The sequence below is a fragment of the Felis catus genome, chromosome A3 (genome assembly GCF_018350175.1).
Source record: "Felis catus isolate Fca126 chromosome A3, F.catus_Fca126_mat1.0, whole genome shotgun sequence".
NCBI classification, from domain to species: Eukaryota; Metazoa; Chordata; class Mammalia; order Carnivora; family Felidae; genus Felis; species Felis catus.
Window position 1 is genome coordinate 68,150,237 of NC_058370.1, and position 2,264 is coordinate 68,152,500.

Here is a 2,264-nt window from a genome sequence, read left to right on the forward strand (position 1 = left end):
CTACAGCCTTGCTGCCAGGGAAGAATCACGACTGAACACTCCAAGGATGGCAGGACAAAAACATGGAAAGGTCCTGGATCCTTGAGCTCATGGAGCTGCCAGTCCAAGTCTGCAGCATCTTATGTAATTGGCTTTGCGGTTTAAGCCATTCTTAGTTGGGATTTCTGTTACTTGAGCTGAAACCATTTTGATGGGAACCAGTTAGTACAGTCTCATGGCTGGGCTTTATTTTGTGCTGACTTTGAGTTTTTTTTTTTTTTTTTTTCAATGTTAAGTATTAAACAAAACATCCTATATATTTGTCTTCCTCCAATGCCCTTGATTATTCAGAAGCTGAAACTTCATTCTTTGTCTTTATGAGCTTTCCTTATAAATGACTGATTCCAACACTTGTGGCCATCACCCTAGAATTGAGATATCAGTTTCAGTAATCTTTTTCTGATTTCCTAATGAATACTATATGATGCTGGACAAAACAAGGCAGAGTGTCACTTCTGATAAGATCTGTAGCATCTTGGTGATGCAAGTACAGAAGAGCCTTTCTCTTGTTTTATTCCTCTCTCCATGTACCCCTTCCAGAAATGAAGTCTTAAGGGTTCTCCATGTTTTGTTAACCACTGAGCCCTGTCGTACAATAGCCACATGTGTTACTCCCTCCATCCCCCACCAGTACTGTTCCTGTATGTGGCAAGATAAAAAAATGTATTAATCTGTGTATCTAGTTAATCATATCATTCTGCTGGCTAAAAGCTTGTGGATTTTCTCACTCAGTCTCTGTTCTGATCCTTTTGAGAATCATTCTGTATTGTCTGACTGCTTCTTAAGCAGTGAAAGAGAATCTGGAGCAAGGTGGAGGTGAGGAAGGTGATATGAGAGATGGCCAGGATGAGACTGAAGGAGTTCTAGGTAGGTGAAAATCTGAGGGAAGAGTACTGGAAGCAAGGCCCAAGTTGAGGTCAGAGAGTTGGGGAGAAACTTATACAGGGTAGCCAGCCACCTGGTTTGCATGAAGATGGCCAAATGGATTGTTGACAGCCAGTATTCATTCTGAAAGATCAGTACCTAGGCTGTGTCAATATTTTGAGTATCCCTCTGAAGTCATGGGTACTTGAAAAATCTCTGGGAGATACTGGTCCTCTGTGGTGTTAGAGATTTGAAATAAAAATTTTAGAAAAACAAGTTGGATAATATTTGATTTTTTTTTTTTTCTGTTGTTCATTTTGTTTTGTTTTCTGTTACCACTCTGGGACTGAAGCACCACTCTGAGTCACAGCCTAGAGGTATGACCTGTATAATCTTTGTCTTTTTTTTTTTTTTATGGGAAAAGAGTGATACACTGGACGCCAACTGTTTTTATTCAAATGCAGGAAGTATTTTTCCCTTAAGAGTTTAGGAGCACTAAATTTAGCTCCCTATAAATATGTTGGCTTTTTTAAGGAAAGTCTCATCTCTTACAGGAAGTGTTGTAGTGATAAAGCGATGGAACAAAAGTCTTATGAGCTTCTCTTGGCATTTATTTATCTTTAAACATATTCTTGCCTCTTAGAACCACTATCTGTTAAACCAATGTGTCATCAACAGCTATGTTGTAAAATAATTAATACTGTATCCTAGTTTTAATTTAGCTGCTACTTGCTTTTGAGTACAAATTCAGAAACCTATTCCTTTTGGACATAAACAAGGATGAAGTATGGCTGCAGATGGAGCTGGGACACCCAACAGTGTGACAAACTGGTGTGGGGGCCAGAGAGGAAAATGCTAAATGAAAATGCTTTATTTTCATGTCAGGTTAGACCAGTGTTCTCCAATAGAAACATAACATAAGCCACAAACATGACCTACATAGGTGACTTTAAGTGTTTTAGTAGCTCCATTTAAAAATGTCAAAAGAAATAGATGAAATTAATTTTACACTTTTCTTAATGTGTTCGAAATAGTAGTGTTCCAGTAGGTAGTCAGTATAAAAAATTACTGAGTTACCATACATCCTTTATTTTTTTCTTTGCAGTAACTATTTGAAATCAAGTCTGTTGTGTGCACTTATAGCATGTCTCGTTCTGGTTAGCCATATTTCCAGTGCTCAGTAGCCACATGTGGCTAGTGGCTACTGTACTGAAAAGCCTAGGTCTAGACTACTTATTTTTATTTATTTCACGTTTATTTAGAGAGACTGAGTGGGGGAGGGTCAGAGAGAGAGAGAGAGATTGGAAGAGAGAGAAACCCAAGCAGGCTCTGTGCTGTCAGTGCAGAGCCTGACCCAGGCC

The 2,264-nt window shown here is 38.8% G+C and overlaps 1 protein-coding gene across 3 annotated transcripts in view; it reads right to left on the reverse strand.

Moving 5' to 3' along the window:
• Positions 1-224: 224 nt before the first annotated feature.
• Positions 225-2,264, reverse strand: part of FSHR (follicle stimulating hormone receptor) — a 175,333-nt gene continuing 173,293 nt past the window's right edge. For all 3 annotated transcript variants that reach the window (XM_045053324.1, XM_006930085.4, XM_019826174.3), the window contains one exon: positions 225-2,264. This exon is cut by the window's right edge and continues 2,943 nt beyond it. The gene's annotated coding sequence lies outside the window, so the exon portion shown is untranslated.